The following is a 13666-nucleotide window of genomic DNA, read 5'->3' as shown; positions in this document are numbered from 1 at the left end:
GTGGGAAGTTGGGGCCTCGGTGTGGACCCCAATACGGGAGAACCACCGGTTTGTCCCAGGGAGAACAGATGGAGGGTTTTCGGGTTGGCACAGGGCAGGGATACGAAGGTTGGGAGACCTGTTTGTGGACGGGACGTTCGCGAGCCTGGGTGAGCTGGAGGAGAAGTATGGGCTCCCCCCGTGGAACACCTTCAGGCACTTACAGGTAAGGGCGTTTACCAGACGGCAAGTGGTGGAATTCCCGCGGCTACTGCCACACACAGTGCAGGACAGGGTGCTCTCGGGGGGATGGGCGAGAGTGGGGAAGATCTCGGAAACTTACCAGGTGATGCAGGAGGAGGAGGAAGCCTCGGTGGTGGAGTTGAAAGGTAAGTGGGAGGAGGAGTTGGGAGAGGAAATCGAAGAAGGCACATGGGCAGATGCCCTAGGGAGGGTGTACTCTTCATCTTCGTGTGCGAGGCTCAGCCTCATGCAGTTTAAGGTGCTGCACTGGGCACACATGACCGGGACAAGGATGTGCCAGTTTTTTGGGGGTGAGGACAGGTGTGTTAGGTGCTCAGGGAGCCCAGCAAACCACATCCATATGTTCTGGGCATGCCCAGCGCTGGAGAAATTTTGGAAGGGCATAGCGAGGACGGTGTCGAGGGTGGTAGGATCCAGGGTCAAACCGGGCTTGGGGCTCGCAATATTTGGGGTGGCAGAGGAGCCGGGAGTGCAGGAGGCGAAAGAGGCCGGAATTCTGGCCTTTGCATCCCTGGTAGCCCGGCGAAGGATTCTTCTTCAGTGGAAAGATGCGAGGCCCCCAAGCGTGGAATCCTGGATCAACGATATGGTGGGGTTTATTAAGTTGGAGAGGGTGAAATTCGCCTCGAGAGGGTTGGTACAAGGGTTCTTCAGGCGGTGGCAACCGTTCTTAGACTTCCTGGCAGAATGGTAGATATTGGTCAATGGCAGGAGCAACCCAAGGGGGGGGGGGTTTACTTTATTTATGTTTCTTTACACTGGGGGATCTGAGGGTGTGGATATATTTGCTATGTTGGCTCTGTGTTAAGTTGGGGTGTTCATTTATTATTTTCGTACAGGGGGGAGGGGGGTATGGAGGGTTGTTTTTTGACTGTGTTTTGTATTTAACCCTGTTGGGTTTCTTTTTCATTTTGTTATTGATATTCTGTGAAAACCTTAATAAAAATTATTTTAAATTTTTTTGAATGGATTCTGTGGGACTTGTACATCGTGACAGGCTGCAGCCTTAGCAGAGCATACAATGCATTAATAGATAATCCTACATAAGCCCTCCAAAAATAATAAGAATCTTTTTCTCTAATACTGCATGTTAAATGTGTGTTCGTGTGTGTATTGCTGTCCAATTAAGGATGGCAGATGGGCTTTCAAAGCTGGATGCGTCTGTGTGTGTGTGTAATATATTTGAAAAATATTGAGTAAATATTACCCCCTCTAAAATATACAACATTTACAACGTCATGTTTATTTTACCAAGTGGAATCAAGAAAAGAAAACAATCAATCATCCACTACATTGCAATGAATTTGGTTTGACGACGGCTCATTCACTGAAGTTCACTCAACAAGAACAAATTCACAAAGTGCGCGATCTACCCGTCGCACTGCGCCCGGAAGGCAGCGCGGCCGGAAGGTGCCGGGAGATCCCACTTCCGGGATCTATCCAGCTCGTCATGACTCCTGAGGTCTAATGCAATATCGCGAGATGATCTGAATCCCGCCCATTGTGGGCTGGATCACTATTTTGCAAATCTGCATATTACGGCGTGACAGCTAGTCTCACTCTTATCTGCTCTCCCAGGATCTACCCGAGGCTTTGATAACTAACCCCTTCGCCTCGGAGAACTCGGGCGAGCGCCGTTCAGTACTGGTCTCCACAAACGGGGACCAGACGGAACAGTACTTATGGGGATCTCCAGGGAATCAGAGGCCCCCTGGTGCTTGCCCTCTGGGCAGGGTGGCACCCTGGCACTGCAACCTGGCATTTTCCCCATGATGGGGATTGGGCCCGGAGGTGCCATGCCAGGGAGGGAGGGGGGTTGCAAGGACCCCCTTCTCGGTGATTTGGGGCTTTGAGGGCGTTCGGGGGTCACGTCAAGGGGTCAAGAGATCAGGATGCCATTTTTAAATGGAGTCCCGATCGCCTCCTGTACTGAGAAGTTCCGTGCAGGAACTCAGTGCAGGGAACGGACCTAAATTCGGCCTCGTCGGGGGGTTCCCTGCTGAGGCCCCAAGTGGAACCCGAGTCCTGATAGATAGCCTGGGGTTTCTCGGTGCTGCAAGGGCCGGGAAACACACGGCTAAAAGTGCTCGTTATGGAACTTTATTCCCATTTGGTTCGATTGCGTCCAAGATATTCGGAATAAGTAGCCAATCCACCAGCATCTGTAAAGAATCAAACAGGATTTGTCCTTTACAAATCTGTACTTGTTCTTATTTATTTGTCCATGTTCAACCAAGTGGCTGCTAATTTTCTTCCAGATGTTATTTCCCAGTGTCTTTACTCATCGTTCCCACATTGCTCCCACTCAGGAAAGCACTGCCTATTGGTTGGGATGTAACAGTAGCTGAAACGAGCAAGAAAGTTTAAATTTGGCAGCGACACTTGAAAACATTTACACCTACATTTCAAATTGGCAAAAAAGGTAAGCGGAAACTGCTTCAACTTAAATTCTCACAGTCAAAATTGAGTAAGCCGCCCAGTAATACCAACTGGAACAGCTGACCATCTGCCAAGAAATGTTACAATTAGTCGCTGAGATGCACATCCGATGAAGCAGCGATAAAACATGTTTAATTCTGAATTTAAATGCAAGTGTAACTTAAAGGAGCGAAGTCAATGGTGTTGAAATCTAAGGGGTGCAAACAAAGGTCCAAACCAAACCCTGCCTGTTTCCCATCCCACTGGTTCGACTGAAACCCCCCCCAATTCTCTCTAAGGCCCTAAGACCAAGGACCAGGTTTGTGACCCCTCAATACATTGACTCTAATGTATGAACTTTCCCCCTGATGTCTTGTTGGCCTGAAAGGGAACAGAGGTCAAGGTGCAGTTTGACTGGACCAAATGCTCCTTAATCACAACTTACCCTGACTTGTATTCGAATGTTGGGTAGAGGGTTCAACATTCCATTGGCTTTAATAAATAGACCCCACTGGATTAAAATATCCCGAGCAGGACTTCCGGTTGCGGCGATGCGGAGCTAAGCCGCGCGTTTCGGCAGCTCCCGCGAAAACGGACTTTCGGGCTCGCCAGAGGAGCCCCAACTGAGTTTTTTTGTGACTGATCCCGTGTGGGAAGGAGCAGTGAGGTTCCCCCTCCCACAAAATTTGGCAGGGAGCAGCGGTGGAGCAACGAGGAAAGAGGCCATGGAGCAGAGAACAAAACGGGGAGAAGAAGGCAAGATGGCGGAGGGCGGAGTGCAGGCAGCGTGGGGGCCAGACCAGCAGGAGTTCTTCATGAGATGTGTGGAGGTGCTGAAAAAGGAGGTGCTGGTGTCAATGCTGTTGGCGATCGAGGGGATGAAGGAGACCCAGACGACCCAGGCGGTGGAGCTTCGTGAGGTGAACGATAAGGTGAACACCAACGAGGACGATATCCAGGGCCTGGCACGAGGCGGTGCACAGGAGGTGGGCCGAGAGAATTGAGGTCCTGGAGAACAGGTCGAGGAGGAAGAACCTCCGGATTCTGGGTCTTCCCGAAGGAGTGGAGGGAGCTGATGCCGGGGCGTACGTGAGCACGATGCTCCATTCGCTGATGGGTGCGGAGGCCCCTCCGACCCCCCCTGGAGCTGGAAGGGGCTCACCAGGTCCTGGCGAGGAGACCCAAGGCTGATGAGCCGCCAAGGGCGATAGTGGCAAGGCTCCATCGCTTCGTGGATAAGGAAAGTGTGCTGAGATGGGCCAAGAAGGTGCGGAGCAGTAGATGGGAGAACGCGGTGATCCGAGTATACCAGGATTGGAGCGCGGAGGTGGCAAAGAGGAGAGCTGGCTTCAACCGGGCCAAGGCGTGCTGCACAGAAAAAGAGTCAGGTTCGGCATGCTGCAGCCTGCGTGTCTGTGGGTCACTTATCAGGACCGACACCATTATTTTGAAACGCCAGAAGAGGCGTTTATACAGATGGAAAAACTGGACTCGAACTGAGGGGATGTGGTTGTATATGGGGTTGTAAATATGGGTAAAGAATATTTTGTGGGTGGGATGATAGATGGGGATGTGGGTAGAGTTCTGGTTAAAATTCCTAAAATTTCCTTTTTTCCTGTCTGTAGACAAAATGATGATGATGGGGAATGTGGGCGTCGGTCCTGGAGGGAGGTGAGACTCGGGGATGAGGGAACTAGGATGATGGCAACAACAGGAGCTGCGCCACAGGGGGCGGGGCTGGTTCAGGAAAGCGCGGGCTTTTTTCCCGCGCCAAAAAGGGGGGGGATGGAGGAAGGTAAGGAGGAGGAGAGACTCCCACACGGGGAGATCAACGGGAAGGCGGGGGAAGCCGGGGTCAGCAGAGGTCAGCTGACTCACAGAAGTAATATGGGGGGAGCAAAAGTGCTAGATGTGGATCTAGCGGGGGAGGGGGGGGGGGATTCTAAGGTTGCTGCTGCACTGTCCGAGGGGGAACTGAAAATGGAAGAGGTGGTCGGGGCGGGGGTTCCCCGCCTGGGGGACTGGAGGGTGCGGGAGGCGCGAGCACAGGACTGGCCTAAGATAGGAGATGGCTAGTCGGGGGTGGGGGGGGGTAACCCCCAATCCGGCTGATCACGTGGAATGTGAGAGGCCTAAATGGGCCGGTTAAGAGGGCCCAAGTGTTCGCGCACCTAAAGGGACTGAAGGCAGACGTGGCCATGCTTCAGGAGACACATCTGAAGGTGGCAGATCAGGTTAGGTTAAGGAAGGGATGGGTGGGACAGCTGTTCCATTCAGGGCTGGATGTGAAGAATAGAGGGGTGGCAATATTGGTGGGAAAGCGGGTGTCATTTGAGGCCAAGAACATAGTAGCGGACAAGGGGGGGCCGATACGTGATGGTGAGTGGTAGGTTGCAGGGGATGGAGGTGGTATTGGTAAATGTATATGCCCCAAACTGGGACGATGCTGGCTTCATGAAACGGATGTTGGGGCGTATTCCGGACCTGGAGGTAGGGAGCTTGATAATGGGTGGGGATTTTAACACGGTGCTGGACCCAGCATTAGATTGTTCCAGATCTAGGGCGGGGAGGAGGCCGGCTGCGGCCAAGGTGCTTAGGGTGTTTATGGATCAGATAGGGGGAGTAAATCCGTGGAGATTTGCCAGACCTTTGGCCAAAGAATTTTCTTTTTTCTCCCACGTACACAAGGCCTACTCCCGGATAGATTTTTTTGTTTGGGGCAGGTCACTGATCCCGAAAGTGAAGGGAACGGAGTATTCGGCCATAGCCATTTCAGACCATGCCCCGCACTGGGTGGAGCTGGAGCTGGGGGAGGAGAGGGACCAACGCCCGTTGTGGAGGTTGGATGTGGGACTGCTGGCAGACGAGGAAGTGTGCGGGAGGGTGCGGGGGTGTATTGAAAGATATCTGGAGGCTAACGACAACGGGGAGGTGCAAGTGGGAGTAGTATGGTAGGCGCTGAAGGCGGTGGTCAGGGGAGAGTTAATCTCCATCAGGGCTCACAGGGTGAAGAGCGAGGGCAGGGAAAGGGAGAGGTTAGTGGGGGAGATTTTAAGGGTGGACAGGAGCTATGCAGAGGCTCCGGATGAGGGACTACTCAGGGAGAGACGAAGTCTCCAGACGGAGTTCGGCCTGTTGACCACAGGGAAGGCAGAGGCACAGTGGAGGAAGGCACAGGGGGCGATATATGAATACGGGGAGAAGGCGAGCCGGATGCTGGCGCACCAGCTCCGTAAGAGGATGGCAGCGAGGGTAATAGGTGGAGTCAAAGATGGCAGGGGAACTACGGTGCGGAGTGCTGGGAAAGTGAATGAGGCTTTTAAGGCCTTTTACGAGGAACTGTATAGGTCCCAGCCCCTAGGGGGAAAAGAGGGGATGCGGCGATTCTTGGATCAGTTGAGGTTCCCAAGGGTGGAGGTGCAGGAGGTGGCTGGTCTGGGGGTGCCAATTGGGGTGGAGGAGCTGGTTAAAGGACTGGGGAGCATGCAGGCAGGGAAGGCCCCGGGGCCGGATGGGTTCCCAGTGGAGTTCTACAGGAAGTATGTAGACCTGTTAGCCCCGTTGCTGGTAAGGACCTTCAATGAATCAAGGGAGGGGGGGACCCTGCCCCCGACAATGTCGGAGGCAACGATCTCTTTGATTTTAAAGCGGGATAAGGACCCACTGCAATGTGGGTCATATAGACCGATCTCGCTCCTTAATGTAGATGCTAAGTTGCTGGCAAAAATGTTGCCCATGAGGATTGAGGACTGTGTTCCGGGGGTGATTCACGAGGACCAGATGGGATTCGTAAAGGGTAGGCAGTTAAACACTAATGTGCGAAGGCTCTTAAATGTGATAATGATGCCATCGGTGGAGGGAGAAGCGGAGATAGTGACAGCCATGGACGCGGAGAAAGCCTTTGATCGGGTAGAGTGGGAGTATCTCTGGGAAGTGTTGAGGAGGTTTGGGTTCGGGGGAGGGTTTATTAGTTGGGTTAAGCTCCTGTATAAAGCCCCGGTGGTGAGTGTGGTCACGAACCGGCGGAGGTCGGAGTATTTCCGGCTGTATCGAGGGACGAGGCAAGGGTGCCCCTGTCCCCTCTGCTGTTCGCATTAGCAATTGAACCTTTGGCCATGGCGTTACAGGAGTCGAGGAAATGGAAGGGGGTGGTTCGAGGGGGAGAGGAACATCGAGTGTCGCTGTATGCAGACGACCTGTTGCTGTATGTGACGGATCCAGTGGAAGGGATGGTCGAGGTAATGCAGATCCTATGAGAGTTTGGAGACTTTTCGGGCTATAAGCTCAATGTGGGAAAGAGTGAGCTCTTTGTGATCCATCCGGGGGACCAGGGAAGAGGGATAGACGACCTACCGTTGAGGAGGGCGGAAAGGAGCTTTCGGTATTTGGGGATTCAGGTAGCTAGGAGTTGGGGGCACTGCATAAACTCAATTTGTCGTGATTGGTGAAACAGATGGAGGAGGATTTTAAAAGGTGGGACATGTTGCCACTCTCGCTGGCGGGTAGGGTACAGTCGGTTAAAATGGTGGTCCTCCCGAGATTTCTTTTTGTATTCCAATGCCTCCCAATTGTGATTACTAAGGCCTTTTTTAAGAGGGTAAGCAGGAGCATTAAAGGATTTGTGTGGGCAAGCATGTCCCCGCGGGTAAGGAGGGTGTTCTTGGAGCATAGCAGAGATAGAGGAGGGTTGGCATTGCTGAATCTGGGTGGTTATTATTGGGCAGCCAACGTGGCAATGATCCGTAAGTGGGTGATGGAGGGAGAGGGGGCGGCGTGGAAGAGGTTGGAGATGGCGTCCTGCAAGGAACGAGCCTGGGGGCGCTGGTGACGGCACCGCTGCCGCTCTCGCCGACAAGGTATTCCACGAGCCAGGTGGTGGCGGCAACGTTAAAGGTCTGGGGGCAGTGGAGACGGCACAGGGGGGCGACGGGAGCCTCGGTGTGGTCCCCGATCAGAGACAACCATCGGTTTGTCCCAGGAAGGATGGACGGGGGATTTCAGAGCTGGCATCGGGTAGGGATTAGACGAATGGGGGACCTGTTCATTGACGGGACGTTTGCGAGCTTAGGGGCGCTGCAGGAGAAGTTTGGGCTACTCCCAGGAAACGCTTTCAGGTACATGCAAGTGAGGGCGTTTGTGAGGCAGCAGGTGAGGGAATTTCCGCTACTCCCGGCACAGGGGATTCAAGATAGGGTGATTTCGGGCGTATGGGTCGGGGAGGACAATGTGTCGGCGATATACCAGGAGATGAAAGAAGAGGGGGACGCTTTGGTAGAGGAGCTGAAGGGTAAATGGGAGGAGGAGTTGGGGGAGGAGATTGAGGAGGGGCGATGGACTGATGCCCTAAGTAGGGTTAATTCCTCTTCCTCGTGTGCCAGGCTCAGCCTGATACAATTTAAGGTGGTTCATAGAGCGCATATGACAGGGGCGAGGCTGAGTAGGTTCTTTGGGGTGGAGGACAGATGTGGGAGGTGCTCAGGAAGTCCGGCGAACCATGTCCATATGTTTTGGTCATGCCCGGCACTGGAGGGGTTCTGGAGGGGAGTTGCGGGAACAGTATCTAAGGTGGTGAAAGTCCGGGTCAAGCCAAGCTGGGGGCTAGCAATATTTGGAGTAGTGGACGAGCCGGGAGTGCAGGAGGCGAAAGAGGCCGGTATTCTGGCCTTTGCATCCCTAGTAGCCCGGCGAAGAATCTTGCTAATGTGGAAGGAGGCGAAGTTCTGTATTTTATTGACTTGCCATGTTCATGTCTTGCCACGCAAGTTCTTTTTCTTTTCTTTGTTACGGGGGGCTGTTTGTAAGGTGGAAAATATTGTTGTTGAAAAATTCTTAATAAAAATATATTAAAAAAAAAAAAATATCCCGAGCAATGAACACGGTAGCACAGTGGTTAGCACTATTGCTTCACAGCGCCAGGATCCCAGGTTCGATTCCCGGCTTGGGTCACTGTCTGTGTGGAGTCTGCACATTCTCCGTGTCTGTGTGGGTTTCCTTCGGGTGCTCCGGTTTCCTCCCACAAGTCCCGAGAGACATGTTTGTTAGGTGAATAAGGCATTCTGAATTCTCCCACAGTGTACCTGAACAGGCGCCGGAATGTGGCGATTCGGGGCTTTTCACAGTGACTTCATTACAGTGTGTAGCGCAACAATTACTCACAAGTCGAGAAGTGATTAAGTCAATCGAGGCTTTATTAAGCAAGACTTGTTCCCCAGCAGCTCAGTTACAGAATGTGGCTGCTGGGAGTACCCGGGCTCTTATACTCCGCCTTGCTGGGTGGAGCCAGCAGGCGGCAGATCCAACCAGGACCCAGTGTCTGTCTGCCAATAGCCTCTCGGCTTCACAGGTACCGTACTACCCCTAATACATACCACCACACAGTGTTAATGACACTAATAAAGATTATTATTATAACAGAATAGTTACAGCACAGAAGGAGGCCATTTGCTTGTCGTGTCTGTGCTGACTAACTGAAGGAGTGAATCACCCAGTGCTACCTGCCTTTCACTGGCCTTGTGCACTTCCAGGAGTTTCTATGTAGATTTTGAAACACACAATACTTTTTTTCTTTCTAGCTATCTCCCATGTAACAATATATTTTAACCGTCAGCAAATGGAAAACATGGTCAAAATGGATAATGGCTTCACCAAATATTTATTTAAGTTCAGCTCCTCAAAACTCAACAGGGTTGTGTTTTTTTTAAAATGCTGGTGAACAATATGTAGAATGTGGAGAAAGAGAAGCCAGCAGTTGGATAGGTGTGCTCTCTCCTTCTTGCATCAGGTGGCGCAGTACAGCCAGATTTCTCTCTCTTTGCAAAACTGATCTCCCAGATGGTGTTCGCTTTCCAAATTTCAGATATGAATGAACTTTTCCTTCGCCACCCATTCCAGGTCATTAGATCACTTCCTTAGTAAACGGTGCTCATGACTTTGTTGGTGCAAGGCTATTCCATGCCTGTTTGCACCTCCACTCATGTTCAATGTTGGCTTTTGACTTGCACTCTACGTTCTCACGAATTCTGTGACTACGTATTGAACCTTGTTCCTGAAAGTATGGGTTTTAGCCAATGGAAATAACTCGTCATTAAAGTTTAATTTGCTTATTTTGCGCTCTTTAATTTGCATACTTGCATCTAATATTCCATTGGAGGGTACAACTGAATGACCGCTAACATTAACAAGTGTCTTAATCACTCTGCTGCTTGAAGAGCCTTACCAAAGCTTAGTTCCAAGATTTAATTTGTTGCACTTGAAGCACATTTCTGAGAAACATGAGGAGGTGTGACACAAATGCAAGTCTTTCTTTGCAATCTTATGGTCAAAGGAGGGAGGGGGAGGGGGGGTGGCTTTGCTTATTACATCGCGCGATTGAACTGCCTCGTTGCATCACCAAGTCGGGCGCAGCGAGGCTGGTAAATCGCACCCATTGTTTGTGGGATCACTTTGGTCTATTGCATGCTGCTTTTGTTGTCTGGCATGCAAGTAGTCCCGTGTTGTAGCATCACCAGGTTGACGTCTCATTTTACGTATGCCTGGTATGAGAGTCCTTTTTGTTTTGTTCCTTTGTTTCCAGGTTTTGTTTTCGGAAAGAATAAGTCAGATTGATCAGCATCAAGTGGATCTCAGGAGCCAGGTTTGGAGGGAGTCAGGTCAATTGGTTGGCTGGCAACCAGGGGCAGAGGCCCAGCAGCTCGGGCTTGTCATGATATTTAGATCAGCATATCATGGTGCAATCACACACACACTGATGGACAGGCAGTAGGACCAACCAACACACACACAACATCGCAGCCAATCACCAGTGAGAGCACACGCACTATAAAAACAGGGGACACTACAGTTCCCGCGCATTCCAGCAGCAGCCAGCTCAGAGCACTAAGCTCAGAGCATGCCACTCAGACATTCACCATGTGCTGAGTGCCTCACGCAGGTAGCAATAGGACAGGGTCCACAGATTAGCTGGTAATGCACGTACCCAAGCTAGCAGTGTGCTGTTACAGTTAAGTAGGTAATAAAATTGAGTTACACCATCTCCAGCCGTGTTGGATCGTTTGTACGTCAGAACACCCAACACGACGGGGCTCATGATGCTTGTTAAAAGTCGGCCCGGATTGGGACCGGCATGATCGGTAGTCCCGGCTGAGACGTATGTGTTGTGTTCCGCTTTGCAGCCTTTACTTTTGTTTGCCAAATAAAGCTTGTTTGTGTAATCGTCTCGGGACTCCTGAAGATATTATAAGGTACTACGAGGGTTTTGGCAGCCTTAGACCTCCATTGTATTGTTCTATTATAATTTTAATAAGGACACGGGGCGTCCTCACCGAGGAAAATAAAGAACTTTGATTTATTTACAATTTTGGTCTATACACCTCCCGGTATATCCCTACTAGGTCTCTTGCTGGTTGGTACCTTACTGGTCGATCTTTTATACAATGCTGAATGGAGTTCCCCCGCCCTTCAGCGAGGAAGCTAGTACTCCACGAGAACCACCAGCAGGATATTCATTCCCGCTCCACAATCCCGTGCGGGATATTACTGCAGTGGTTTGCTGTTGCCTTCTGCTGATCAGGAAACTCTCCCACTCTTCACCCCCATCAGGTGCAGTGGAAAGATTCACGCATCGATACTTAGTTTGTTTGGTCACATTATGCATGCACCTCCCATGTCCTGAAGTGGGACTTGAACCTGAGTCTCTGGCCCAGAAATAGGGACGCCACTACACTCCAAGGCCTTCCCATCCCCTGGCTAATGAAAAACAAAGATTATTCAGGGTTCCACTTCTTATCTAGCCAGTGTTCATCGGACACCCATTGTACAAAATTCACCAGTACGGACAGGGCATGGTGTTAACTTTTAACACCCAGCAGCGTCAAATGCTCTGCCAACATTCACCATCCAGGCTTATTTCAATTCAGTGAGCTGGTGAGGGGGCTGCCAACATTCAGGGAGTAAACTGCGGCCGTCATCTTCAGGCAGATAGGGAAGAAAACTAAATAGAAGCAGAAATAGATCAGGCCTCAAGGGAAACAGCAACAGTTGAAGATGTTGATTGAGCCTTATGTTTCCCTGTCTGCTTATTGTAGTTTGAGACACATGCATGCAGTCTCCATGGATACATTCTTTAGATGAATTTAATAAGCAATTGATGGACTTCCGGTTGCGGCTATGTGGAGCTAAGTCGCACATTCGGCAGCTCCCGCTAAAAACGGACTTTTGGGCTCTTTTCAAGGCCCCCAACAGCACTTTTTCGACGTTTCCCGGTGTGGGAAGGAGATTGCAATAGTTCCCCGACAGTGTATGGCTTGGACCAGGAGCGGGGCGACTAACAAAGTGGTGGTGAACCCAAAGAAGGTGCGAGGGAAGAAGAGCAAAATGGCGGCGGGCGGGGACCAGGCAGCGTGGATGCACTGGGCGCAGGAGCAGCAGAAGGTTATCCAGCGCTGCATTAGGGAGATTAAAGCGGACCTGCTGGAGCCGATGAAGGCTTCTATAGACAAGCTGCTGGAGACCCAGATGGCCCAGGGGGTGGCGATCCGCGAGGTCCGACAAAAGGCCCCTGACAACGAGGACGAGATCTTAGGCCTTGCGATAAAGGTGGGGGCGCACGAGGCGCTCCACAAGAAATGGCAGGAACGGTTCAAGGAGATGGGGAATCGGTCGAGGCGGAAGAATTTGCGGATTCTGGGCCTCCCGGAGAGGCTGGAGGGGTCGGACGTGGGGGCCTATGTTGTCACCATGTTGAACTCGCTGATGGGAGCGGGGTCCTTCCAGGGGTCCCTGGAGCTGGAACGGGCCCATAGAGTGCTGGCGAGGAGGCCCAAGGCTAACGAGCCTCCGCGGGTGGTGCTGGTGAGGTTCCATCGGCTCGTCGATCGGGAGTGTGTGCTCAGGCGGGCCAAGAAGGAGAGGAGCAGCAGGTGGGAGAACGCGGAGGTTCGAATATACCAGGACTGGAGTGCGGAAGTGGCGAAGAGGAGGGCCGGGTACAATCGAGCAAAGGCAGCGCTGCACAGAAAGGGGGTGAAGTTTGGCATGCTGCAGCCAGCGCGACTGTGGGTCACCGACAAGGACCAGCACCATAACTTCGAGTCTCCAGAGGAGGTGTGGGCCTTTGTTCAGGCCGAGAAACTGGACACAAACTGAGGGTCAGGATGGGTGGTCGGGTGTTGTTGTTGGGGTGTTATACTTTGAGGGGGGGTTTATCATAGATTATCATAGAATTTTTATCATAGAATTTACAGTGCAGAAGGAGGCCATTTGGCCCATCGAGTCTGCACCGGCTCTTGGAAAAGTCACCCTACCCAAGGTCAACACCTCCACCCTATCCCCATAACCCAGTAACCCCACCCAACACTAAGGGCAATTTTGGACACTAAGGGCAATTTAACATGGCCAATCCACCTAACCTGCACATCTTTGGACTGTGGGAGCAAACCGGAGCACCCGGGGGAAACCCACGCACACACGGGGAGAACGTGCAGACTCTGCGCAGACAATGACCCAAGCCGGAATCGAACCTGGGACCCTGGAGCTGTGAAGCAATTGTGCTAACCACAATGCCGCCGTGCTGCCCTTATTCTTGCCCTTTGCCGTTATTTCTGTTTGGTTTGATGAGGGTGGTTAGGGTGGGTTGGGCACTGTTTTGGTTGGGTCTCTCGGGAGGGCTCTTGGAGGGGGGTAAGTAAATGGAGTAGGGGCGGATGGCCGGTAGGGGGGATGGGGCCTAACGGGGGAGGGGGAGGCCCGAGTCGGAGGTGAGGGGACTGGGCCTGTAAAAGGAACGGCGACAAGGGTGGCGGGGCCGGGCAGGTGGAAAGCGCTGGCTTTTTCCCGCGCTGAAGGCTGGAGGGGGCGGGGCCGGGGCGGAGAGGCGAGGGTTGTTTCCCACGCTTGGGATGGAAGGGGGAGGCGGAGAGCCTGTGGATGGGTAATGGAGGAGGAGGATATGTCCCACAATGGGAGGAGTCGAAGGAGAGGCGGGAGTAACCGGGGTCAGCAGGAGTCA

This window comes from Scyliorhinus torazame, chromosome 13 (genome assembly GCF_047496885.1).
Source record: "Scyliorhinus torazame isolate Kashiwa2021f chromosome 13, sScyTor2.1, whole genome shotgun sequence".
In the NCBI taxonomy this organism is placed as follows: domain Eukaryota; kingdom Metazoa; phylum Chordata; class Chondrichthyes; order Carcharhiniformes; family Scyliorhinidae; genus Scyliorhinus; species Scyliorhinus torazame.
The sequence above is the reverse complement of the archived record's forward strand: the minus strand, read 5'-3'. Positions refer to the sequence as shown.